This window comes from Salvelinus namaycush, chromosome 21, assembly GCF_016432855.1.
Source record: "Salvelinus namaycush isolate Seneca chromosome 21, SaNama_1.0, whole genome shotgun sequence".
Lineage (NCBI taxonomy): Eukaryota > Metazoa > Chordata > Actinopteri > Salmoniformes > Salmonidae > Salvelinus > Salvelinus namaycush.
Window position 1 is genome coordinate 12,934,965 of NC_052327.1, and position 27,263 is coordinate 12,962,227.

General features: G+C 42.3%; 1 protein-coding gene across 5 annotated transcripts in view; it reads left to right on the forward strand.

The window, feature by feature from the left end:
- LOC120066102 (transcription factor SOX-6-like) overlaps positions 1-27,263 on the forward strand; it is a 154,749-nt gene that overhangs the window by 37,394 nt on the left and 90,092 nt on the right. The gene's annotated exons all lie outside the window — the stretch shown is intronic.

Below are 27,263 nucleotides of genomic sequence, written 5' to 3' on the forward strand. Positions count from 1 at the left end.
CATTAACCTATACAGACCTATCCTAGATCTCACTGTCTCCACATTTGATGTTGTTTGAAGTACAGAGCTGAGGCATGGCGGAAACAAGACCACTTCAGTTTTAAATGCATCAATCGTCTCCAAATCCTAATTTTATCAGGTTTAGCGGGAAACTTGAAATTAAATTATCGTATCTTTTTAAGATGCCAATTGCCTTTCCAATTGAATTACACGGCGGGAAGAGGACAAAAATGAAGGCTCATAACACAATTACAGAGTATGAATCCTGTCATGACAGACATCAATTCACGGTTTCTTCCTGACCGACCAGCTCGATTCAGTCATATGTAGCAAAATTTGAAAGTGTGTTTTTTACAGTGGCTAAAAGTAGAGACTCCGAGCTGGAAAATGGAATATCATACACTGCAGTTGAGGAACAACGAGAAAGTAATTCTGCTTTGAAAGTTGATAAACTTGTAACTCCACTTTTGAGAAAATGGCCTGTGAATATTTTGGTACACCTACTGGAGAGCTCTTCTTTGTCTACACCCATTCAGCATCGTTCACACCTTTTTAAGCCGTAGCCCCACCCACCTCTTTAAGGATTCACAGTGTAGGAAACAACCAAAGTTTTCAAGACTAAAAGTGGTGAAAGTAGTAGAAAAAAGTAGTTGTAAAAATAAACTTTATCTAGTCCTTGGCCTATATCCTGATCTGACTTTGGTGCAGGTCATGTTGTGCTTCACATTACCCACTCTGGTAAGTAAACACACACTATATCAAATAAAATTACAGAAGGTGTAAACAGTAAAGTGAAATGGTTACTTGCATAGTGAAGTCTTTTGTTTAGACCTGTAGCTAGCTAGCTAGCTAAACAATGAACCATAATCCCCAACTCTAATGCTGCGTTCAAAACAATTGGGAATTTGGGAATTAAACACACTCTGACTGGGAAAAATGTATTTGAATGGTCATCCAACTTGGAATTCCACTAGGCTTGTCGTCCACTAGAGCTCCTACACAGATCATACGCGTAACGTTAGCTAGCGAGCCAGCCGGCTAACATTAGCTAGCTACCTAACAGTACGCTTTAACTTGAAATGAAAATTACTTTCTGACAAAATTAGAAACGTATAATATCTGAAAATCTAGCTAGACTCTTACCCGTATACATGGTTGAATGCTTCTCCCTCTGCTTAGCTTGAAGATGTAATCCGGAGACAGGTGTTTTATACAACAGCCTTCTTTCTGTGTTCTCTTTTTGGACTCTACGCATTTGGCAATCATCTCTCTGCTTCCACCGGGCATTCCACTGATTTCAAAACTTGGTCAACTTCTTGCGTGACGACACCATTTCTACCCCACCATTGTCATCAGAAGACTCTATAATGTCTGGTTCAATGAAAAATGTTTTTAACTAAATCAGGGATTTCCTCATTGTCTGATTCCTTTTCAGAGTCAGAGAGAGTCAGCATGGCACGATCATTCTCCAGAAAGTAGTCCATCACAACATGTCCATCGCAACATTTTCCCACTGAGCTTTGTCGGTAGGGCTATTAACTTCAGGGCAGCAATGTCGAGAGCAGAAGCAAAACTTGTTAGGTTCTTCATGATATCTTAAAAAAAACAGCCATAGACAGGATTATCCACACATACACATGCAGCTCATGTTATAGACAGAAGCATGCTACATGGCAGACCAATCCAAACTCATCTCTTGGCATGTCCAGCCCATCCATTATCTCTGCCAGAGATAAACCAACCAGAGATAAACCAAAACAAAATTCCGCATTTACAGATGGCATACAAATTTGGCTTATGTAATCATTGAATCATGGAATGGCGCCCCCCAAAGGTAATAACTTGCCATTGCGTTGTCCCGCTTTTAAATCACAATGAATAGGATAACATGGACATCCTACTATGAGAAGGTTGGTACATGTACGGCCTCCGTTCTTGCAAAGTCAGATCATGCTCCTGTGTCCCTACTCCATGGGTCTTGGCAATGCACTGGTTAAAGCTATGAAATGCCCTTTAGTCCATCCTTATTAGATATAACCCTTTTTCCACTAATGCCGTTATTTGTGTTATTTGTGCATTCATGGCAAATCAAAGTGCATTGAATCTTGACAGCATTCATCTGTTTTTTAGGAAGGACACAAGGAACTCCTTACAACTGTTTGTTTGGCAATTTGTCTGTCTTGAAAGAACTGTATCCCTCCTGGGCTGCATCCCAAATTGGACCCTATTCCCTACATACTGGACTACTTTTGACCAGAGCCTAATGGGCCAGGTCAAATGTAGTGTGCCATATAGGGGATAGAGTGCCATTTAGGATGTGGCTATAGTGTTCTTTCAAGACAGACAAATGGCCAAACAGTTGTAACTATTGCTATCCCCATTGCTATTCCCCATTCCCTATATAGTGCACTACTTTTGACCTCACCTGAGCCCTATGGGACATAGTCAAAAGTAGTGCATTCTACAGGGAATAGGGTACCACTTGGGACACATCCTATATCCCTCCTGGCTTCTCAGTTGTTAAAGCGTAGCGCTGTCTATAATGACAGTCATTTCATCAGAGTCAGAGAGAACTGACCTGGCAAGTCAGCACCCTTTTGGATGGATTTGTGGTAAGCTAATGTGCTAACAAGTTATTGAGGCCTCTAAGGTTGCTGCTTTGGCTCGCTCCAGGGTGAAGTTTCCCCTGGGTACAGATCTAGGATTAGCTTCCACTCCTCCAATCTTAGCCATTAGTGGGGGAAACTCAAAAATGTCCCAAGATCAGCGTCTAAAGGCGTCTTCGCCCTACTCCCCGGTGTGTCACCCTTAAAACCAAACGATATACTGTGTTCTACTGAGTGCCCTCCACATCCTTCTACTTTGTCTTTCCATTTTGTCGAAGGGAAGCGAACACTGCCGCGACTTCGCTATCCAACCGAGGTGCGTCAATTGAGTTGCCAACTGAATGAAGAGAAATTTCAGCAACTCTTGGTGGACAGTAGAAGTTGATGAAAGTGCTTCTTTATTGTTCAAAGTAAAGCCAGCTCATTTCGGTCATTAGCCTTCATCGGGATTTTTTATTGGTATTTGGTCAAATGCAAACTTGGTAACAAGACTCGACGAGTCTTCCTCAATGCTGGTCAGGGTGGAAGTTCAGTTCAGTTATCATTTTGCATCGGTTTGACTTGGAGGTTATGTTATAGGCTCTTTTTAAGAGGCCACACAAATAAAAACATATTTCAATTGAAATGCCTTGCAAGTCTGTGGTGATGAGGGACCCATTTAGCTGGCAGTGTGAATGAGTATCAGATGTCTGCGCTAGCTCAAGAGGGAGTGTGTGTGTGCGAGTCCGTGTTACTATCCCGCCTGAGGTCCATATGGTTCTGTTTTGAATGCGCACATTGGTTGCAGATGGAGAGGCTATAGGTTGGGCCCGGGATGTGGTTCCTAACTTAGGCTGGATCAGCAAGCGGCTCAGAGCCAGTGAGAGAATCCACCAGCCTCATCCCACAGCCTCTTCACAAAACCACCAGCTCTATCCCTCTCACTTATATTACCATTGAAATTAGGCCTGTTCTAAGTATTATCTCCTTCTATTTTATCCCTCCGTTTATGAAGGACTGGAGAGAAGAAAGGAGCCACGTGGCTTAGTCACTTTTTCCCCCTCTCGGCCTCCAAACCACAAGCGACGGCAGCTTCCCCTAGATTAGTACTTTTGTCTGTTCAAAAACCACTGTGGCTTTAGGGCGATCCTCCTTCCATGAGGTCATGCAGTGAGAGATGGGGTGATAGAGGGAGAGATATATAACAAAAAGGAGGTGGAGGGTGAGAGTATGACTGGAGCGGAGAGTTGGAGAACGGAGTAAGGACGTACTGCTTACTGTACCAGTGTTCGTGGCACAAAGTATGTTGTTGTGCTCACTGCCATGCCAATTGATAGGAGCAAATTGTCATCATCGTCTTTATCGTCATCACCATTGTCATCACCATTGTCATCATCATTGTCATCACCATTGTCATCATCATCGTCTTAATCGTCATCACCATTGTCATCACCATTGTCATCTCCATTGTCATCACCATCGTCTTAATCGTCATCATCATTGTCATCATCATTGTCATCACCATTGTCATCATCATCGTCTTAATCGTCATCACCATTGTCATCATCATTGTCATCACCATCGTATTAATTGTCATCAACATTGTCATCATCGTCGTCTTTATCGTCATCACCATTGTCATCATCATCGTCTTAATCGGCATCACCATTGTCATCATCATTGTCATCACCATTGTCATCACCATCGTCTTAATTGTCATCACCATTGTCATCACCATTGTCATCACCATTGTCATCACCATCGTCTTAATCGTCATCACCATCGTCTTAATTGTCATCACTATTGTCATCACCATTGTCATCATCGTCGTCTTTATCGTCATCATCTTCATGATCTTCATTATCATCATTCCTATCCTCAGTGATGACTGATATCCTTCGAACATCCTTCCTTGCCTCGCCCCTCTCTCATCCTCTCAGATTTCTTCAGATGCACAGTGACATATGTCATAGTACACATATCTCCCCAAGGGGGGACTCAGACTCTCACCATACTGAAGTGGATGCATTTAATCTGTGTCACTCTTCTTCAGAATACACTATGTACACTCTGTGATCTGTACCAAGGCAGTGTCAAAACACGAAGGCAGGAGATTGTATTTGTTTTGGTGAAATGCTCTTTCCATTCGGTTAGTGCAGTGTTTCACCTACCATTGCATGACGGTTCTTTTGATGTCAGAGAGCCTAGATGTTGCTTTGGGGGCCTTTGCGCCCTGTCTGTTCAATTAAACTAGGGAGGACTGTGTGTGTGTGTGTGTGTGTGTGTGTGTGTGTGTGTGTGTGTGTGTGTGTGTGTGTGTGTGTGTGTGTGTGTGTGTGTGTGTGTGTGTGTGTGTGTGTGTGTGTCCGGTCACGGAGTGTGTAACTAAGAATGATCTAATTAATTTATCCTTCTACTGGATCAGAGTAGATTAAGAACAGGACGGTTGACAAGGCAAATAGGCTCTCTTTCTCGTCTTTTTCCACTCTCTTCTTCACTATGGAGTTTCCACCAACTAAATATAGACCTAAGAACTTGAACTTAACCCCCGTAATCGGTAAGTAATCCTTACACTATTCCAATAGTTCTCTGAAAGTTCACCTGACCTGTGGACTAATATGGTCTTAACATTAGAACCGCCTGGCCTTTGAGCCTATAAGTACCCGCTACAGAATGTTGAGAACCTTTCCGGGCGTCTCCTTTAGCATACTGCATCAGTTGCATATCAACCAGCAAGGTACGCAAACATAAGCACCAACGCATGATAAATAGTGCATAAACAATTGTAAACCATGAATAAAAATTCATGGAAATATATCCATGTAAAATTATAACAATAGTTGCTTAGATATACTTGACTCTATGTTTTGTATAATTCTACAAATTCCTAGTGAAAAATGTACGCCTAAAGCCAATTTTGTACACTTTCAGTCTATGACGCATCAACATTCTAGCAGTCTAATAAATACATTTCATATATGCTATCAGAAGAATAATAATTTGGTTCTTTTTATAAAGGTCTTAGGTAACATTTAAAATACAACAAAAAAACGATTCCAAAAGAACTTAATAGCATTTTCATTAGTTTATGTTACTCTGTGCTGTAAGTAATAACTAAAAACGACTCATTCAAGTCCATCACAAAGAAGTCTTTTATCAATTTGTTTTGGCAGGTCTAAAGAAACATTGTGGAAATTAGAAAATACAGTACCAGTCAAAGGTTTGGACACACCTACTCATTGTAGAATAATAGTGAAGACATCAAAACTATGAAATAACACATATGGAATGATGTAGTAACCAAAAAATGGTTAAACAAATCTAAATATATTTTAGATTCTTCAAAGTAGTCACTTTGCCTTGATGGCAGCTTTGCACACTCTTGGCATTCACAGCTTCATGAGGAATGCTTTCCCAACAGTCTTGAAGGAGTTCCCACATATGCTGAGCACTTGTTGGCTGCTTTTCCTTCACTCTGCGGTCCAACACATCCCAAACCATCTCAATTGGGTACAGGTCGGGTGATTGTGGAGGCCAGGTTATCTGATGCAGCACTCCATCACTCTCCTTCTTGGTCAAATAGCCATTACACAGCCTGGAGGTGTGTTTTGGGTCATTGTCCTGTTGAAAAAAAAAAATGATAGTCCCACTAAGCGCAAACCAGATGGGATGGTGTATTTCTACAGAATGCTGTGGTAGCCATGCTGGTTAAGTGTGCCTTGAATTCTAAATAAATCACTGACAGTGTCACCGGCCAAAGCACCCCCACACAATCACACCTCCTCCTCCATGCTTCACGGTGGGAACCACACACTTCGGAGATCATCCGTTCACCTACTCTGCGTCTCACAAAGACATGGCGGTTGGAACCAAAAATCTCAAATTTGGACTGATCAGACAGTGTCCATTGCTCGTGTTTCTTGGCCCAAGCAAGTTTCTTTTTCTTATTGGTGTCCTTTAGTAGTGGTTTCTTTGCAGCAATTCTACCATTGTTTTTTTTTAACGTCCCAGGGTGGCATTTTCCTCACCTGTTCTGTGTGCAAACGAGTGAAATTATAATATGCTGTAACCTTCCTCTGACAATATCAGTGAGGAGGAAGTTTGGTATTCACGCGGTACGCGTAATGCAATCGCTAGCTGCAGTATCAGATCTCCTGTTTATTTAAAACGTTACGTTTACTCACATTGCGTGTAGGTTTGCTAGAGGAAAATGCCCCCCCCCCCCTCCATCATGCTTGCTCTCTATGCCACTGTACCCTATCCTTTGACATAGTTCTCTTTATTCACTCCCAACTGAACCTTTGGATGCCATGTGAATACGCACCAGTAGTAGTTTTTGCGTGTTAATTTTTATCTCACTGGTCAAGTCTCACTCCATGTGTACACCTCGCTCTCCTGTTTGACCCACAGAACCCGTGCAGCTACAAAAAATGTCACCATGTCATGTGGACAACTTTTTCAAATCCGATCAGTCTTCCGTGTTGATTCAACGTCATCACATAGATTCTTTTGGGGTTGAAATGACGTGGAAACAATGTTGATTCAACCAGTTTGTCAGTGGGGAAAGAAAAGGGTAGAATGGAGGGAGAGTATGATAAATGGACCACAGGATTAGACGGAGTGTGTGTCCCAAACCGCACCCTATTCCCTACATAGTGTACTACGTTTGACTAGAGCCCTAAAGTAGTGCACTACATGGGAAATAGGGGGCCATTTGGGATGCACGGGGAAACAGAAGAGCTCCACACTAGCCTGAGCACTGCCCTGTGCACCCCTGGTACTGAACTGACTGTAAAACAAACACAGAACAGATATATCTTTGAGATTAGGTAGGCAAACAGCTCTGGCGTGTATAAGCTTAGGGAATAAATTATTGTGACGCTCCAGGTTGTTTCATACACTGCTCACTGTACCGTGACTAGTAATTCATAATATTATATTATTAAAGGGAAAGTTCAGCGATTTTACATATTTAGATATTTAATTACCTTGGAAAGCAGTCTACGGACAAGAAGTGACTGCTTTCAAGATAAGGAAACAGACATCTAAATATGTAAAATAGCTGAACTGTCCCTTTAAGTGGTTTACTGTTGTACTATCTACTTAATAGATACTATCAAATAAAATACAATTTTATTGGTCACATACACATGGTTAGCAGATGTTAATGCGAGTGTAGCGAAATGCTTGTGCTTCTAGTGCCGACCGTGTGTCACGATCGTCTTGCGAAGAGAGTGAGGACCAAAATGCAGCGTGTTCAAAATACATCTTCTTTTATTTCAGAAGAGAGAAAAACCAATAAACGAACAACTATACAAAAACTAACAAAATAACAAACTGACGACCGTGAAGCTATACATAAAAATAGTGCTGACACAAACACTACACATAGACAATGACCCACAAACAGCTAAAGCCTATGGCTGCCTTAAATATGGCTCCCAATCAGAGACAACAATAACCAGCTGTCTCTAATTGAGACCCAATTCAGGCAACCATAGACTTTCCTAGACACCTACACTGAACACTAAACCATCTATTCTACTAAACCCCCTAAACCAAACAACACCCTAGACCAGGGGTGTCAAACTCATTCCACGGAGGGCCTAGTGTCTGCAGGTTTTTGGTTTTTCCTTTCAATAAAGCCCTAGACAACCAGGTGTGGGGAGTTCCTAACTAATTAGTGATGTTAATTCATCAATCAAGTACAAGGGAGGAGCGAAAACCCGCAGACACTCGGCCCCCCGTGGAATGAGTTTGACACCTGTGCCCTAGACAATACAAAAAACACATACTTCACCATGTCACACCCTGACCTAACTAAAATAATAATGAAAACAAAGATAACTAAGGCCAGGGTGTGACACCGTGCAGTAATATCTAACAAGTCATCTAACAATTCCACAACAACTAACTTATACACACAAGTGTAAAGGAATGAATAAGAATATGTACATATAAATATATGGATGAGCGATGGCCGTGCGGCATAGGCAAGATGCAGTAGATGGTATAGAGATTAGTAATGTAAGCTATGTAAACATTATATAAAGTGGCATTCTTTAAAGTGACTAGTGATAAATTTATTACATCCAATTTTTAATTATTAAAGTGGCTAGAGATGAGTCAGTATGTTGGCAGCAGCCACTCAATGTTAGTGATGGCTGTTTAACAGTCTGATGGCCTTGAGATAGAAGCTGTTTTTCAGTCTCTCGGTCCCAGCTTTGATGCACCTGTACTGACCTCGCCTTCTGGATGATAGCGGGGTGAACAGGCAGTGGCTCGGGTGATTGTTGTCCTTGATGATCTTTTTTGTCTTCCTGTGACATCGGATGGTTTAGGTGTCCTGGAGGGCAGGTAGTTTGGCCCCGGTGATGCGTTGTGCAGACCTCACTACCCTCTGGAGAGCCTTACGGTTGTGGGTGGAGCAGTTGCCGTACCAGGCGGTGATACAGCCCGACAGGATGCTCTCGATTGTGCATCTGTAAAGGTTTGTGAGTGTTTTCGGTGACAAGACAAATTTCTTCAGCCTCCTGAGGTTGAAGAGGCACCGTTGCGCCTTCTTCACCACGCTGTCTGTGTGGGTGGACCATTTCAGTTTGTCCTTGATGTGTACGCCGAGGAACTTAACTTTCCACCTTCTCCACTTCTGTCCCATCGATGTGGATAGGGGGGTGCTCCCTCTGCTGTTTCCTGAAGTCCACGATCATCTCCTTTGTTTTGTTGACGTTGAGTGTGAGGTTATTTTCCTGCCACCACACTCCGAGGGCCCTCACCTCCTCCCTGTAGGCCGTCTCGTCGTTGTTGGTAATCAAGCCTACCACTGTAGTGTCGTCTGCAATCTTGATGATTGAGTTGGAGGCGTGCAAGGCCACGCAGTCATGGGTGAACACGGAGTACAGGAGAGGGCTGAGAATGCACCCTTGTGGGGCCCCAGTGTTGAGGATCAGCGGGATGGAGATGTTGTTTCCCACCCTCACCACCTGGGGGCGGCCCGTCAAAGTCCAGGACCCAGTTGCACAGGGTGGGGTCGAGATCCAGGGTCTCGAGCTTAATGACAAGTTCGGAGGGTACTATGGTGTTAAATGCCGAGCTGTAATCGATGAACAGCATTCTTACATATCAATAACCATCTATGGTTAATGGTGAATAGGTAGTGGTAAATGAGCTTTGACGTATGGTCATTTATTTTCCTCCGTCACTAACACAAAAGATTTTGGGGGGTATAAATCATATAAACACCTCACACACACACACACACACACACACACACACACACACACACACACACACACACACACACACACACACACACACACACACACACAGGAGAATTGGATCTACTCATGGTTGGCTAATATATGGTGGTCGCCTAGGGACAAGCTGTGAGTGTTAGTAAACCACGCTTGACTAATGAACTGCTAATACTACTACATGTCTAGAACCTCGATAGAGAAGCCAAGTGGTAGTGTTGCATTACCCGGACCACAAATGCCCCTGGAAGAAGTGGTTGGATCCCCCGTTCTGACACTCACTTTCTCTGCTGTATCCATCTCCTCTATTTCCCCATCTTCATATCTAAACTAAATCTTTCAATACAATTTGAAAATACCTTACAAATAGACATTTCTTTTTTTTGACATGCACAAGAGAAGCCTTCAGTGAACGGATAGAGAGAGCAATAGAGTCTGACGAAAGAGAGCAGCGTGACGGATTGAGGGATGGGTTGAACAGAGTTGTATCGGAGAGAGAGAGGCCGATTTGAGCAGAGATGCTGTACACAGTTCAGTGCAGTTCAGAGGTAAAGACCAGTTCAGCCCGTTATCATCAACATGGTGGCATAAATGCCAGCAAACAAAGTGCTTAAGAACGTCTTTCTTCCAAGGAGGAGTCCCAAATGGCACTCTATTCCCTATGGGCCCAGGTCAAAAGTGGTGCACGACCTAGGGAATAGGGTGCCATTTGAGACGCAAGTCCATCTATGACATTCCTCACATCTCGCCAAGTCCATGAGGGCCGGAGAGGAGATTTGTTAATATGATTAACTTTAATTTGATAGAAATCCCAACAGCTGTAAGACTGTTGCTCCAGTCAAAGAGTGAGTCGACAACAAAGACGGAGCCTATTTATACGCATAGTGAAACACAGGTGTTACTCAATACACAAAAGCCGTATTTTCCTTGTGGGACATGGGAAATATTTTGATGAAACAAGCCCTTGAGACTATGCTGATGTTGATGGTGATTTCAGGTTTTAGCCCTATGTGAATAAAAAGGCTATGATTAGCTAAATTAGCGCCTTCCTTTCCCTATACAATGTCCGTGGCAACATGGGACAATGGCTACCTTGTGTAGGATGGATTGGTTTACCATTTTAATATTTACTGTACACCTCTCAAAACCAGGCAGGATTGAAGTGTTTTGTGTGTAGGCGTGGGCGTGGGCGTGTTTGTGGGGGTAGATCTATCTGTGTTGTATTTGAGGGTGTGTGTGTGTTTGTCTGTCTGTACTGTATGTCTATGCTAACAAATCTAAATGTGTGTCTGTGCCAGCCTTTTGCGTGATGCCCCATAATAAACATTTAACGTGCACCACAGACAGACAGACAGACAGTGTGGTGGAGGCGGGGACAGCAGCGGGGGACGGGGGCCATACCATGTCCTGGCCTGGTGGGGGGATACCTCTGAGGATTAGCTTGCATTCTGACAGCTGGCCATGCCAAGGGAACACTGCTGACGTGCCTGCAACCCGACAACAACTGCTCTGGGAGGGGAGAGAACAACAGTTTAAGGGGCTACGGTCTCTTCTCTGATTGCTACCCCAGCATTCCCTGACCTCCCTCCCCTCCTCCACTGCCCTCAAGTCATCCAAGCGCTATTCTAACTCTGCTTACATACACCATCAGTGAATTTGCATCATCATCTACTCTCGCTCTCTCCTCTCCGTCTGCGTTTTAGCCTGTGACTGGTGATGAAGAGGGACTCTGTTTGGAACCTGAGCTTGTTTCCCTGTGAGTCTCCTCTCCCCTGTAAGAAAGTGTGTGAGACACCTCTTCTTGGTAGAAAGCAGTGCCCTATTCTAACGCTATGGACCTGTATTCACTCTAGCCCTGATTTTTCTACCCGTAGTATGCATTTATATGTCTTGGACTGTCAGACTGGTTCTGTAGCAAGGTCCTTTAAACACACATCGGTCTCCCCAATTGTGTATCATGTTCCCTGCAAAGCCTGTGACGCTCCTCGCGTCAAACTATTCATTCCCAAACTAAGTTCATTATTTACTGTATAAAAACTAAAACAAATTTACAACGTCTCGAATCGTAGAGCCGAGTTAAATCGGGCGACTATCTGCGGACGTTATGCTTTCACGCTATTCAATAATTTAATACAGATTTTTGTTGTTTCATCTCCAGTCAGAAAGAGGTTTTGTGGTGAATAATACAGATGTTTGACGCAAACGGACTTAGGAGTGTCATCGTGTTATTTTTTCCATGGAGAACAAAGCGAGCGGAGAGCTAGGAGACAGCCTGGGACTACAATGAAGGTGTATTCCCAATCCAGTGAAGACCTGTTGTCAGTCTTAATCTAGGATTTTGAGGTTTAAGTGCCTCTAGAGCTATCGAAAAGCCAGCTGTTTGTATGCTTGTTGCAGATTATCTCAGTACTATTAGATGCACCCGTAACATGGATTTGGCTCCAGGTTAATATACAGAGTGTGGTGAAAAAGTGTAACCATCGCTGTAGTATCGCCATTGACCTTACATTTGTGTTGTCATGGTCATGTAATGCTTGTGTTTTCCACATAGGCTATACAAATAACAACACAAAGCCATAACCTGATTTAACTCAGCAGCAGTGAGAATGAACATATTTCCACTTCAGTTATCTGTTGCCCTCTCTTGACTGAGTGGGACGTGGGTCCTCTGTGGCCCTCTGTGGTCCTGAATGATACATAGGTGTGTGTGTGTGTGTGTGTGTGTGTGTGTGTGTGTGTGTGTGTGTGTGTGTGTGTGTGTGTGTGTGTGTGTGTGTGTGTGTGTGTGTGTGTGTGTGTGTGTGTGTGTGTGTGTGTGTGTGTGAGAGAGAGAGAGTGTGAGAGTGTGCGCACGCGTGTCTGATGACAACAAATGCAAAATGCACCACATAACATCTTTGATTTAGCTTCACAATGAACACTTCGTGATTATTCTAACTTTAGGGAGATGTCTAATGATTTGTTGAAGCTCACTTTGTCTGGTCTTTAGCCTCGGGGCTAATGCAGTCTCTCTGAAATATGTGTGGAGGCAGCTGTTGCAATCGCACGCTGACAGCCTCCTGATCACTGTCTATACTCACGCTCTCGTCTCTATATCAGTCGCTAGACCAAATTGAATTAGCTAATAACACATTTACCATTCTACCACATTATAGTACAGACTCGGCTATTACTCTAATCAAATAATCATGATGACATTTTAGACTCTCGTTTGGAAGTGTTTTTTTGCTAACACCACTTGGCTTCTATATTTATATAAGCCGTTTGACTCATTGCATTTACATTTCGGTCACTAGCAGACGGTCCATAAAGGTACCTCTGAGAGAAGGCAAGGCTTTTGTAGTGGTAGAGTAATAGGATTGTCCCCTGTTCACTCCCACTGTTAAGTTAAGTTCTCCCAACGGGCTTAAACTTGTGTAACGTACTTAATTGTGTATCCGAGTTGGCGTTGTGTTTAGTTTAGTTTATTAGGATTCCCATTTAGCTTCTGCACATGCAACAGCTACTCTTCCTGGGGTCCTCATAAAACATGCAAATACATAAAAATATGCAGTACCAGTCGAAGGTTTGGACACACCTAGTCATTCAAGGGTTTTTCTTTATTTTTTAATATTTTTGACATTGTAGAATAATAGTGAGGACATCAAAACTATGAAATAACACATATGGACTCATGTAGTAAACAAATCAAAATATATTTTCTATTTGAGATTCTTCAATGTAGCCACACTTTGCCTAGATGACAGCTTTGCACACTCTTGGCATTCTCTCAAATAGCTTCACGAGGAATGCTTTTTCAACAGTCTTGAAGGAGTTCCCACATATGCTGAGCACTTGTTGGCTGCTTTTCCTTCACTCTGCAGTCCAACTCATCCCAAACCATCTCAAATCGGTTTGAGGTCGGGTGATTGTGGAGGCCAGGTCATCTGATGCAGCACTCCATCACTCTCTTTCTTGGTCAAATAGCCCTTACACAGCCTAGAGGTGTGTTTTGGGTCATTGTCCTGTTGAAAAACAAATGATAGTCCCACTAAACGCAAACCAAATGGGATGGTGTATTGCTGCAGAATGCTGTGGTAGCCATGCTGGTGAAGTGTGCCTTGAATTCTAAATAAATCACTGACAGTGTCACCAGCAAAGCGCCTCCACACCATCACACCACCTCCTCCATGCTTCACGGTGGGAATCACACATGCAGAGATCATCCGTTCACCTACTCTGCGTCTCTCAAAGACACGGAGGTTGGAATCAAAAATCTCAAATTTGGAATCATCAGACCAAAGGACAGATTTCCACCAGTCTAATGTCCATTGCTCGTGTTTCTTGGCCCAAGCAAGTTTCTTTTTCTTATTGGTGTCCTTTAGTAGTGGTTTCTTTGCAGCAATTCGACCATGATGGCCTGATTCACACAGTCTCCTCTGAACAGTTGATGTTGAGATGTGTCTGTTACTTGAACTCTGTGAAGCATTTATTTGGGATGCAATCTGAGGCTGGTAACTCTAATGAACATATCCTCTGCAGCAGAGGTAACTCTGGGTCTTCCTTTCCTGTGGCGGTCCTCATGAGAGCCAGTTTCATCATAGCGCTTGATTGTTTTTGCGACTGCATTTGAAGAATCTTGCAAAGTTCTTGAAATGTTCCATATAATTTCTGTATACCACCCCTACCTTGTCACAACACACACATCACAAAACGCATTAAGAAGGAAAGAAATTTCACAAATTAACTTTTAACAAGGCACACCTGTTAAGTGAAATGCATTCCAGGGGACTACCTCATGAAGCTGGTTGAGAGAATGCCAAGAGTGTGCAATACTGTCATCAAGGCAAAGGGTGGCTACTTTGAAGAATCTCAAATATTAAATATATTTTGATTTGTTAAACACTTTTTTGGTGACTACATGATTCCATATATGTTTTTTCCATATGCATTTCTACAATGTAGAAAATAGTAAAAATAAAGAAAAACCCTGCAATGAGTAGGTGTGTCCAAACTTTTCACTGGTACTGTATATATTTGTAAAACTTGAACATAAATATACACTGAACAAAAATATAAACGCAACATCTAAAGTGTTGGTACCATGTTTCATGAGCTGAAATAAAAGATCCCAGAAATGTTCCATACGCACAAAAGCATATTTTTCTAAAATGTTGTGCACAAATTTGTTTATATCCCTATTAGTGAGTATTTCTCCTTTGCCAAGATAATCCATCCACCTGACAGGTGTGGCATATCAAGAAGCTGATTAAACAGTATGATCATTACACAGGTGCACCTTGTGCTGGGGACAATATCAGCCAACTCTAAAATGTGCAGTTTTGTCACACAACACAATGCCACAGATGTCTCAAGTTTTGAGGGAGCATGCAATTGGCATGCTGACTGCAGGAATATCTACCAGAGCTGTTGCCAGAGAATATTATGTTAATCTCTGTACCATAAGCCGCCTCCAATGTTGTTTTAGAGAATTTGGCAGTACGTCCCTCCGTCCTCACAACCGCAGACCACGTGAATGGCGTCGTGTGGGCGAGTGGTTTGCTGATGTCAACTTTGTGAACAGAGTGCCCAATGGTGGCGGTGAGGTTATGGTATGTGCAGGCGTAAGGTACGGACAATGAACAGAATTGCATTTTATCAATGGCAATTTGAATGCACAGAGATACTGTGACGAGATACTGAGGCCCATTGTCGTGCTATTCATCCTCCGCCGTAACCTCATGTTTCAGCATGATAATGCACAGCCCCATGTCGCAAGGATTTGTAGACAATTCCTGGAAGCTTCAAATCTCCCAGTTCTTCCATGGCCTGCATACTCACCTGACATGTCACCCATTGAGCATGTTTGGGATGCTCTGGATCAACGTGTATGACAGCGTGTTCCAGTTCCCACCAATATCCAACAACTTCGCACAGCCATTGAAGAGGAGTGGGTAAACATTCCACAGGCCACGTTCAGCAGCCTGAACAACTCTATGTGAGGCAAAGAGGCAAATGGTGGTCACAGCAGATACTGACTGGTTTTGTGATCACCCCCCTGACTTTACTTTTAAGGCATCTGTGACCAACACATGCATATCTCTATTCCCAGTCATGTGAAATCCATCGATTTGGGCCTAATTAATTATTTTCAATTGACTGATTTCCTTATATGATCTGTAACTCAGTAAAATCTTTGAAATTGTTGCATGTTGTGTTTATATTTTTGTGAGCTCAAAGTATTGGGACAGCAACATTTTTTAGTTGTTTTGTTGGCTCAGCACTTTGAATTTGAAATTATTTGAAATGATAGTGTCATTTTGGAGTCACTTCTATTGGAAATAAGAATAGAATATGTTTTTAAACACTTCTACATTAATGTTGATGCTGCCATGGTTACGGATAATCCTGATTGAATTGTGAACAATGATGAGTGAGAACGTTACAGACACACAAATGTCACACCGCCAAGACACGCTAAACTCTCACCATTACAATAACATGGGAGGTTAGTCTTTTTTGGGGGTATGATATTTGTGCGTCTAACTTTCTCACTCATCATTATTCATGATTCTTTCAGGTTTATCCGTAATCATGGTAGCATCCACATTAATGTAAAAGTGTTTAGAAACATATTTATTCTTATTTACAATAAAAGTTACTCCAAAATGACACAATACATTATTTACCATTAATTTCTATTGGGCACAAAATAATCTGAAACACAACCAAAACAAACAGCAAATGCATCCAACAAATTTGTAGTCACAAGCTTGATGTATTCATTGCATGCTATGAATATGGGACCAAATACTTTTTACTACTTGAATACACATATAAGTGAATTTGTCCTAACACTTTTGATCCACTAAAATGGGGGACTATGTACAAAAAGTGCTGTAATTTCTAAACGGTTCAACCGATATGGATGAAAATACCCTCAAATTAAAGCTGTTTGCACTTTAACCTCATAGCCATTGTATCATTTCAAATCCAAAGTGCTGGAGTACAGATCCAAAACAACAACACGTGTTGTCTGTCCCAATACTTTTGGAGCTCACTGTATATAAAATAAAATAGTTATATATTGGAAAGACACCAAGACACAACAAATATACTATTTACACACTATTTGTATATTCATATTCTTATATACAGTTAAATTATAGGAGAGTGATACAATATGTTTTTTTTAAGCTAAACTTGCTTTTTGCCTGAGTAACCTCTGGTGGCAGAGCATTCCACCATGACATGGCTCTATACATAACTGAGCGACACATTAAATCTGTATTTGTTCTGCGTACCCTGAAGAAACCCATAGTGGTATGTCTGGTGGGGTTTGCATGTCTGTTCAAAGTGTATGCAAATAGATTATACAAGGGGTTAGGCATTTTCAACGCACAAAATGTTTCTTGAAAAAAATCTAGAAGAGAGGTAGTCAATTTCTCTTCAACCCTCAACCTCAATGAAAGACTTTCATGCATGTTGTTGATGTTAGTTCTGGGTGTACAGTTAAGGGGAAGGAGTGCTGCTTTGTTTTGAGCCAGCTGGAACTTGTGTTGACTTTTGAAGCCTCTAAGGGACGTATGGGACAGTTGGGTGTGTACAGTCCCAGTCCCAGACAGAGCATTATACTGCACACACAGGCCTGCACACACACAGGGGTGTGTTCCAATGCCAAGAAAGATAAAAACGCAAGGGAGAGTGTTGGTCAATAAGACCACTCCTGAATTCGGGGGGTCTGCGGTTTAGGTTCAGCCTGACTTCGGGAGAACTAGCACAGAGAGACCCCTGTATCAGAGGGCACGTGTGAGTGAGGAAAAACGAACGATTCAGTAATTAAACCTTTTCAAGGGTTCCATTCTATTTTCACAGAGATTTTCCTTTTAGAAGACTACGAATCCACATGCTGGTGCCAGACCAAGGTGTCCATTTGATGTGATTCACAATTTCAGGCTATGCACACTTTTAAAACTAGAATAATACTCATAGAAAATGTGTTTTGAAATGCAGAACAACAGGATACACCGTCTCGGGTGGGTAAAATTAGGTTTCGAAATAGAATTCGAACTTGGCATCCCTGAGGGCCAGAGCAGTTTTGTCTTTTAGATCACAATTAATAAGATACCGTGGTTGGGGGGGGGACCTGATCCTAGATCAGCAGTCCTACTCTGAGATGATTGACACAGCCCCGGGTTTATTACAATACACATACAGCACTCTACATAGAATGTGGACTTTGCTACCAAGTATTGATTCAGCAGCCATTCACTTTCCCCTGCCACCCATCCTGCAAGCTGTCAGCTTTCAACACACTGTCGACCAGGCCCTCCATTCACTAGGGGCCAGATGAATTGGTCCTTGCGATAGGTCGGAACTCCTTTACCAATAAGGTAAATACATAGAGGTCCCATTTAAACACACTGTTGACTATACACCAACTTTCCATTGACCTATAGAATGATGAATGCAACTCCTGTGGTTTTTAAGTGTTTCATTGACCTATCACCAAATGCACAATATTCGAGCAATTGACGTATCCGCCATACACAATATCTGCTTGCTTCACAAGTTCCTTCAATGTGTCATGAAAGTACCCCCAGTTGCATCTAATAAAATGCCACAGTGCAGTGTATCTGTAGTGTTACTTGTAAGCCGCCATGCAGCTACCCAGAGAGTCACCCCATAATGGACACAGTGCTAAAGTACATTTCCTCCAGCACCACCCCTTTCACAGAGAAATCCATTTATGGGAATAGAATGACAGGAAACACAACTGCTTTTCTTGTCATTAGGGCGCTAGCTTTCAAAATTGGCCCGTTTTCGGTGCGGCTGATTGGTTGCTAGTGAATTTTTGTATTTCGGGAGAATTTAAAGAATCTCTGTGGAGAAAGCCGGGTCTGTGTGTGTGTGTGTGTCTGCATTCCAACGTATGTGAATGACAGTAGCCTCTGTTTGGGCCTCTCAATTACCATTTAACGAGGGACCAAACGGACTAATGGGCAATTTATGGATCTGGGCTGCATCCCAAATGGCACCCTGTTTCCTGTATAGTGCACTGTAGATGGGAAAAGTAGTGCGCTATATAGGGAATAGGATGCCATTTTGGATGCACACTCAGACACTCTGGGGGGAACACGGTAGTAAGAAGAGGACCTATTATGTTTGGAACGGTTTGTAGAGCTTAGCCTGTTGGACCAGAACACACATTGGGGGGGGGGGGGGGGGGGGGTTGAGTACTGACACATTTGTCCAAATATCTCTAATGGTCGCCCCCAGCGTGAGTTGATTTATGCACGTGATGTCAGAATGCACTCACTGTTCCAAAATGTGATTGTTACACAACAGCACAGTTAACCCGTGCTGCCTGCTAATTATCTATAGGCTATGTTTCAACAAATTTTCGACAGTTTGAATTGTGGTGTGTTCCGCCTCCTCGTTAATTCACATAGAAGTAGCCCGTTTCACTGTTGCGGACAATATGTTTTAGGCTTTACTGAGCCGGACAAACTTCTCTTGAGGAGAGCCCAAGCACTTCCCCAATTTTTCCGCAGATCAAGTATGCAGACATTTGCGCGGTCTTGCACAAACTTTTCCCCCGTGGCACATTTTCTGGCTGGCGCTCGCATTGCCTTTGTTGTTTTCCTTACAAATAATAACTTTGGACATGTGTGCGTTCCTATCAAAGTAAGTGCCTTATTTTCTGTATATCGTGTTGTCATTTCTACTGTAGCATACGGTATGTATGTATGTATGTATGTATGTATGTATGTATGTATGTATGTATGTATGTATGGAGCATAATGTATTTACAGTTTTATTCACGTTCAAGTACTGGTGACAAATAATGCATTCCGATTATTGCATACATATTTTTGTATTTTACTCCTTTTTTCATGAACTTGTCTCACCGCTGCAACTCCCAAACGGGCTCTGGAGAGGCAAAGGTCGAGTCATGCTCCCTCCGAAACATGACGTGCCAAACCGCACTTCTTAACACCTACCCTTAACACCTGCACCGAAGTGTCGGCGGAAACACCTTTCAACTGACAACTGAAGTCAGCCTGGAGGCACCCAGCCTGCCATAAGGAGTAGCTAGAGCACGATGAGCCAAGTAAAGCCCCCCGGCCAAACCCTCCCCTAACCCGGGCGACGCTGAACCCTGGCCCCCTTAGGGTGCCAGTCGGGAGGCCCCTGTAAAATAGGTTGTACTGATTCTGATGAGCTAATGCTAAGTTATTTGCCAGCTATGTGTGGAGCCATTTTTGCTGAGATTATACAATGCATTCTGGGTGTCACATAATCGTATGTCAGACCAAAGATGTTATAATGAGGTGAAGGAATGGTTCACTCATCTTTCGAGTAAACTTCCGGAAGCGAATGAAGGGAAGTGAATGATCGTCGACGACACACCCCCTTCAATATACATACTGCAAACAGACTCTTCTCATCTTTGGTTGACGCGGGAAAAAAAACATGGTTGCGCACCCAAATTACCCATTGTCGGATTACTTTACATTTTTAGAGAGTGTTTTACTCAATTATTTCGATTAGTTGTAAATAGTAGTTGCTTTTAGCTAATTCATATTGTGGTTTCTGTCAGCCAAGAGTTAGCTAAATATGACCGCTTGTGTTACGTTTCCTCAGTTAGCGCTAGGACTAACGTAGCCTACATTTACCGGTTTGGATGACTATGTTATGCTGTTGCTCCTTCTGTGAGTGTCTGAACATTGCATCCAAAAATAACCTGGTCACATTCAGGACATATGTTTGTAAGGGTTATGTTTGTGCAACATGTTTTTATCCGACCAGCTCAAACGCTGACTGTTGCGTCAATCAAAACTGGACGTTCTAAATAAGCGTTCTAATCACACCGGTTTGAGTGTACGTTGCAGAGACCCCTATAGAAGGATCACACCCGTTTGTTAGCACGTGTCAAAGGGTTAATAAGGCTTACACAAAAGTTGGAGTTCCTTAAGTGCCTATGCATATCCAATGTTGAGATAGTTACCACTTTATAATATTTAAATAATGTTATAAATGTTATATTCAAATATGTAATGAGAAGGAATATTTTTATTTGCAGTGTACAAATTTATCAGGATGAACATAAATTACACCCGTGAGAGTAAATGTAATTCCTGTTCATGTTATGTTTGTACACTGCAAATGTAAATTTGCCTTCAATATTTGAATATATATTATTAAAAACATTATTATTTAAATATAATTAAGTGGAAACTTTCCCAACATTGGGATAAGCGTAGGCACTTGAGGAACTCAACTTGTTCAAGCCTCATTAAGCTACAAAAGTGTCAGTTCTCAACCTTAAGATGTGTTGACAATACAATAGAATAGATGAACCGGAATGACATTTACTCTCACAGGTGGCCAAAAAGAACTGAAATCCACACCACTACTAAGCCACACCTCTAGTATTTTGACCTGTTGGATCATAGCTCAATATCCCAACTAAGTGACCCAACTGGCTGGGTCAAAAATAACCCAACTTGTTTTCTGTCCACTATTTACCCAGCATTGGTTGTTTTTAACCTAACATTTTTTGTGTGCTTATTGGGATTGTCCAAGAGACCAAGAAGATCCAGAAAGGTCTCTTTCTCTCTTTTTTGTGACTTATTTTTCTTAATTCTCTTTCTCACTCTCTCTCGCTCTCCTTTCTCATTTCCTCAGCTCCCTTCAGCGGGAATTGCTGGAGATTTTACACCCAATTGGGCGAATCAGAGGCCTTTATTGCCGCCCTCATCACTCCACAAGTGGCAGAGGGGACTCTGGCTGCTGAATGGTGTATTGTGTGCTGTTTTCCTAAGAGGGGCCCTCGCTCTACCTCTCATCTGTCACGGACAGGTCCTTCTGCCTCCACGCTCCACAATGGCCTATTGTTTCTCCGGAATAGTCAGGTTTCCATGTTCCAGGAGAGGTAGTGAATGATGAACTCCTGCCAAATTCTGACCCCCCCCCCATTTTCTTTCGCTTGAGCTCACGAAGGGATTATAAATAACCCTCAACTTTTTGGGGGGAGTAAAAATGCTCCACTGTCATCCTCCTCCGGAAAACAACGTCCATTGATATTGGTTGGGCGAGTGTGTTTTTGGAAATACATTACCCAAAAGGCTTTTATACATTTTCTATGGTGAGAGATGGAAGAAACTACATTAACCAGAAGCACCCCTAATGTAGAACCGTGAGTAGAAAATATGCCCCCTTGGCCTTATTATGGAAAGAAACTACATGCAGCTATTTTGTATCCAGCAGCTAAATTAGATTGAAAGACTGTTTTCTTTCAGCTACTTGTTTTTGTGGAATATCAGTTAGCCATTTCCTCATCATGACTAGTGGTAGAAGGCATATGTGATTGACATGGTCACACAGTGTCTGATCTGTTTCCTTATCAATCTTGAAAACTCTTGTGTCATGGAGATACAATACATTTGCTACGTTGGCTCGACTTTCCGAGAAAAATTCTTAGACACGAATGCAACTTCGAGAGAAGCAATTTGATTTTGATACTCTAATAGTGTGTAAATATTGGCCTGGAAATGTGTAGTGGTCATTCGGGATGTTGCCCTAGGTTGGTCAAGTCGGTTTGGAGCCACATGACCGGTAATCATGTGGGAAAAAAATGAATAGCGTGTATTGTTAGAACCACTGTCTCATCATGGTCTCATCAGAGTCTCTCCAGGAAGCCAGAGTCATTCTTTTGTTGGGCTCCCAGCGGGAACATTCTCTACTTCAGGGAAAATGTCCGCCACCGCCTCGACTGTAATTACTCAATTTCTACATTCCTCTCCTAAGGCTTCCTCCAGGCATCTCAAACTGTAGTAATGTTTAGTTTACAGTGAAGTAAAGGATGATGTCTTTGGGGGTTTCTCTGTCTCTTTCTCTGTGTGCCTCATCAGATGTATAGTAACAGCCATTGCACCAAGGTAAGTTGAGTAGAGGTGTGTGTGTGTGTGTGTGTGTGTGTGTGTGTGTGTGTGTGTGTGTGTAGATGGGAGTGTACTTCATTCATGCTCATTTGTGTACAACTATTGATTTTCTGTTCATCTTTCATCACTTATAGCCAAAAGTATGTGGGCACCGCTTCTTAGACTTGCTTTCAATGAGAATGGCATTCTCATTGGTCGCACAAGAAGTTACATATTGCAGCTTTAAAACTTTCACTGAATGTTTCAATAAGACTGCTAGCGTATTTGTGATTAAGCACAGATAGGACACGTGGAAATTCATTTCCTTAGGCATTAATCATGCAAACATGTATTTTAATATTATGAAACGGCATCAGGGAGATTCAAACCTACACTACATTACCAAACGTATGTGGACACCCGCTCGTCGAACATCTCATTCCAAAGTCATTGGCATTAATATGGCGTTGGTCCCACCTTTGTTGCTATAACAGCCTCCACTTTTCTGGGAAGGCTTTCCACTAGATGTTGGAACATTGCTGCGGGGACTTGCTTCCATTCAGCCACAAGAGCATTAGTGAGGTTGGGCACTGATGTTGGGCGATTAGGCCTGGCTCGCAGTCGGCGTTCCAATTTATCCCAAAGGTGTTCGATGTGGTTGAGGTCAGGGCTCTGTGCAGGCCAGTCAAGTTCTTCCACACCGATCTTGACAAACCATTTCTGTATGGACTTCACTTTGTGCACTGGGGCATTGTCATGCTGAAACAGGAAAGGGCCTTCCACAAAGTTGGAAGCCCAGAATCATCTAGAATGTAATTGTATGCTGTAGCGTTAAGATTTCCTTCACTGGAACTAAGGGGCCTAGTCCTCCTTCACCAAGCTTTACAGTTGGCACTATGCATTGGAGCAGGTAGCGTTCTCCTGGCATTTGACAAACCCAGATTTGTCCATCACTTCACTTTTGGCCTACCACTTCGTGTCTGAGCCGTTGTTGCTCCTAGACGTTTCCACTTTACAATAACAGCACTTACAGTTGACCGGGGCAGGTCTAGCACGGCAAAAAAAATTACGAACTGACCTGTTAGAAAGGTGGCATTCTATGACGTTGCCACTTTGAAAGTCACTGAGCTCTTCAGTAAAGCCATTCTACTACTAATGTTTGTCTATGGAGATCGCATGGCTGTGAGCTTGATTTTATACACCTGTCAGCAACGGGTGTGGCTGAAATAGCCAAATTCAATCATTTGAAGGGGTGTCCACATACTTTTGTATATATAATGTATCTGCAACGGTTGGGCTCTTCATTGATGGCCCTTAATGTAAGCCTGCGATAATTTGAACGGAAGTGATGAAAAATTGTTATTGTTAGATGACCATACTGTCTGTTTGAGGACTAAACAGCAATGCATTCTTGCTATCATATTTTTTTCTTCTTCGCTTTATCGAACATAAACCAAACCCTTGCCTCACTCAATTATACTGGGCCTGATATTGCCAATGGAGATTGCTATTTTCTATGATTGGGTCTGGCTAATGCTAACTAACTACACACGGTCTGTTGGTCTCGTTAACACTAACAAACAGCTCAGGGTCTGTTGCGTGATGATACTATCAGTGGCAGCGATTTTATGAGGTCCAGGCATTCCAGGCCATATGAAATCTCAGTTCCAAGAAGCTAGCTAACTCTTAAGCTCCCATGAACACAGCAGGTGGCAATATTGTCAGCTAAATATAGGCCACCTTCTTTCTTCTCTCCTTTTTCCTCAACCCCTCTGCCCCCCCCCCCCCCCCCCCCCAAATCGATAAGCAACACGCTTATCGATTCGCTTGGTGTGTTAGCCGCTGAAGGGTTGTAGTAAATTTGGATTGTTATCCGGAGGCAGGGGATATATGGGTCTATATGTGAACTCTTATTGTCTGTCTGTCTGTCTGTCTGTCTGTCTGTCTGTCTGTCTGTCTGTATTCTGTTATGCAGGGGGCGTGAAAGTTCATATAGCTAACTCTGACTGGTGGGCCAGACTCTCTGGTTCCTTACATGATGCATTGTGATATTGTATTGAATGGCATTGGGAGATGGCGCATACTACTGGGTTTGTTGTTGATTGTGTACAGTTTTTATGCTAGCCTATGGGCCTGGGTTCAGTGTGTATTCCATATCAGTTGCTTACTAACCTTTGCCTGCTCATATTTTTGTTTTATCACATGATGCACATCAGATGATGTCATAAGTGTCTCCAGATGATGTCATCAGAAACACTTATCTTTTTAACTACAGAACATAGAACCCCACATTTTCACACCACATTGCGGTGGTGCTGGAGATTATGCATTTTTTGTTGAAAAAGTGTGAATTTTCCCTTTTTAAATTTAAATGTAGCCTTTCTTTAACTTGGCAAGTCAGTTAAGAACAAATTCTTATTTACAATGACGCACCTACACCGTCCAAACCCAGACGACGCTGGGCCAATTCTGCGCCGCCCTATGGGACTCCCAATCACGGCCGGTTCTGATACAGCCTGTAGGGAGTGAGCATGATAGCAATACAGAGGAACACAGTAGATGGATTTGGTGGGGTAATTAACCGATGCTATCGTCAGTGTCACGGTCGGGTCAGGGCTGGCGTCAGATGGCTTCTTTGCAAGGACGGCCGTGTGACTTCATGCAAGGAGCCTCTCCTGTCCAAGTTTGGCTTTGCTCACAATCACATAACCATTTCACACCCCTTTGAACGCACACACACATGCAAGCATACACATACGCACACAAACACACACAATGCTAGTGCTGACCCTGCCCCCTCTCTCCAAAGTTTCTTTTCAGAACGTATGATGTATCATTTTCTCCAGTTGACAGTTACAGAACGTCCACCTCTGATCCAGTGTATATGCTTCTAGACACCTGCTACTGTGGGACACCTTCTACCCTTTCCATTTTGTTCACTTTCTTTCTCAACTTTCCTCTCCCCTTCTTTCTCTGACTCTCTCTCTCTCTCTCTGTCTCTCTCTCTCTCTCTGACTCTCTCTCTGACTCTCTCTCTCTCTCTCTCTCTCCGTTGTAGATATTTGAGTAAGGGTTGGATTTACGTGTCAGAGGGCCCGAGAGACAGAATAGTTCAAAGATAAACCGTCCTGTGTGATTTATGGAGTGCTAATGCTGTTCTACTTCATAGAATCTTTGGGCTTGATTGTCTTCGGCGTGAAACACAACTCTCATGTTCCCACTTTATAATCCCATTTGGCTTGAGGCCCAATTCGCCACCCTTCTCCCCAAGTGTGCGCTTGCACACTCCCTGTCATGGATTTGATATCATGTGATCGGTGTAAGCGTTACGCCATTGTTAAATCCATGACAGTAAGTGTGCAAATGTACACTTTGGGAGAAGAGTGGAGAATTTGCGTGCAGCTTTTGTATTGGCAGTCAACACTTAACAATAGTTTTGAGGGGGTTTGTGTGTAAAGTAATTGCAGCAAATGATTTATTGACTTGGCACGGTCAGGTGGTGGCATGAGGCCTTGCGTTAGGAAATATAGGTTTACACAGAAGGCCACTTGAATCAAGCCCACTGTATTTTCTTGATATTTCATTACTTTAACAGAACATTTCCTAAAAGTTCAAACATGGTTAGATTACATTTAATTTCAAGTTTGGTAATGTTCTAGGAATGTTCTCCAACTGGTTTGACATTGGGAATGTTCTCAAATAGTTCAGAGAACTTTAAGAAACAATGTTCTTCTGTGTGAATTCCAGTACTTCAGCGATAAGGTTGTCAAATTGTTCAGAGAACGTTAAGAAAACATTCCATAAAAAAAACACAAGAAAACTTTAATGACAATCAGAGAACGTTCAAAGAATATTATTTAAAAACGTATACATTCCATTTTCAGCATCAACAAAACTCTCTCTATCCTCTATCTTGGTAAGTGTGTTCAGGTGTGTTGGCCATGCCCAATTATTGGCCACACCTGATCTTAATGAGTGCTTGTTTCCTTATAAAATGGGTTCTTTTTGAATAGACAAAAATTGACAGCTTTAATTAATTAAAAAACAATAACATTGCATGCTAGCTCCAACCTGGTGGCGCAGTGGACTAATTCCATTGATACACAACAGACAATTATAGTTTTGAATATTCCTAATGCCTTTCACTATAAAAAATAAATGTGTTTGCATAATTAATGGCTAAGGAAATGAATTTCCATTTGTCCTATCTGTGCTTAATCCCAAATAAACAGTCTTATTGAAACATTCAGTGAAAGTTTTAAAGCTGCAATATATCACTTTTTGGGCGACTAATGAGAATGTCATTCTCATTGAAAGCAAGTTTAATAAGCGATAGATCTTTTCTAAGCACGCTATTTCTATGCTTCCCGTTCTTAAGTTTTGTTTTTGCGTCTTTTACTTTCGGTTTTGTACACCAGCTTCAAACAGCTGAAAATACATTTTGGGTTATTGAAAATATATTTCACAGCGGTTTAAATGGTACAATGATTCTTTACATTATGCATTGCTTGTTTTGTCAC